The 1630-nt window shown below is 37.9% G+C and overlaps 1 long non-coding RNA gene across 1 annotated transcript; it reads right to left on the bottom strand.

The window, feature by feature from the left end:
- Positions 1-289: 289 nt before the first annotated feature.
- LOC125607217 lies at positions 290-1260 on the bottom strand. The gene is made up of 2 exons (XR_007338451.1): positions 1196-1260; positions 290-490 (listed from the first exon to the last, which is right to left on the bottom strand). It is a non-coding gene; the product is annotated as an uncharacterized LOC125607217 (long non-coding RNA).
- Positions 1261-1630: the final 370 nt, after the last annotated feature.

The raw sequence follows: 1630 nt of genomic DNA, 5'->3' as shown, positions 1-1630 counted from the left end.
ACCACCTTTGTGACACACCCGATCTGGTCTAAGTATAAGTTGACTCGACCAGCCGTGCAACAATCAAACAAGAACATGCACAGCCGATCACTGGTAACTGAAACCAAACCGAGAAGCCACAATGTGCACATAAACGACTAACCCGAAGTTCCCGAAATAAATCCAGGTACCTTAGGCCAACCGCCTAAGTACACATATCCTATTAGGTACAACCCGAGGCTTTACAACCTTAAGAGTAATACCCAATAGTTGGTTCGTCCGGACAAGGACTAATATCATTTGAAACCCGTACTTTAAAAACATTCTTTATACACTATATACTTATTCATTTAAAAGAATCTTACAAAATCTTATAGATTAACCTCGAGGGTTTCGGTCAACAAACCTTATACATAAAGTATATCAAAACGACTGCAAGGATAATAAAACTACCGCTGGCTAATGCCGTTCCTTCCCGTCCTAGAGTAAAGGTCTCCCACCTACTGGTTACCTGCATATCAAATGAGTCATGAGCAAGCGACACCATTTGAATGCAGTGGAATTATATTCCATAATTAATATAATTATAAGGCCTCTCAATCCATCCATGTGAATCTATCTTAAACATCACCTCCACGATACCCGCCAATCACTCACTCTTAATATATATATATGCTAAACCCGGAAAACCACCAAGGCTAACCGAGCTTAACGGGGAATAAATATAACCATCATCTCTATCAGATATTCCAAGATAGAACATCCAACGCTGCATGCAGTTACACGGCCTCCAGGGTGCGACCCCATCATCGTGTCTTCATGACCTTGATCCATATCGCAGGACCAATTCACGGTAATGCGGGAATTTCGGGAGAGTGAGTATACAATAAGACTTCACATGATTCACACTTATTAATAGAATACTTATAGATTAGTACTTGAGAACAAGTACTAAGGCTCGGGATAACCTCAAAGAATTATTCTTATTAATTCTTAAGTATTTAAACTAGATAAATACTTCATATATAAATATAGATCAAGGGATAATACTTAATCAATCAACCATAATTACTCATTAATTAATACATGATTAATCCTTAATTAATCAATAATTATCCCTTAATTAATTCATGATTAATTCTTAATTAATCAACCATATTCAATATGCAATCATGCATACTCATTCATAATTCATTCATCATCTATCTAGACTCACCTTTAAATCCATGAGATTGGCTAAGGAAGACTAGACTCGAGCTCAAGCTAATCACACTTTACTTTTGGATCACTCTCGGTTCAGAACCATCACAAGGATCCGGCTGATCCGAATACTCTCCTTGGCCATCTGAATTCAAAACATAACAGTTGGAACATAAGGTTCACTAGTCTGGTTCAAGAAGAAACTCAACTCAGTTTATAACATTTCAGTTCAGTTCTCTCATATCAGTTCGGTTCAAGACAGATTGATACCATGTTCAGCTCGGTTCAAGCTTTAACAATTTAACTCGGTTCATATCAGCTTAATCATGCTCAGCTAACTCCGGTTCTAGTCAATTCCCAACAGCTTAACTCGGTTATACTCAGACGACATCAGTTCAAGACAATTTCAGACCATAGACAGCTCGGCTCAGATCAGAGCAGAACATACTCA

This window comes from Brassica napus, chromosome A1 (assembly GCF_020379485.1).
Source record: "Brassica napus cultivar Da-Ae chromosome A1, Da-Ae, whole genome shotgun sequence".
Lineage (NCBI taxonomy): Eukaryota > Viridiplantae > Streptophyta > Magnoliopsida > Brassicales > Brassicaceae > Brassica > Brassica napus.
Note: the sequence above shows the minus strand (reverse complement) of the source record. Positions and strands in the feature narration are given on the sequence as shown.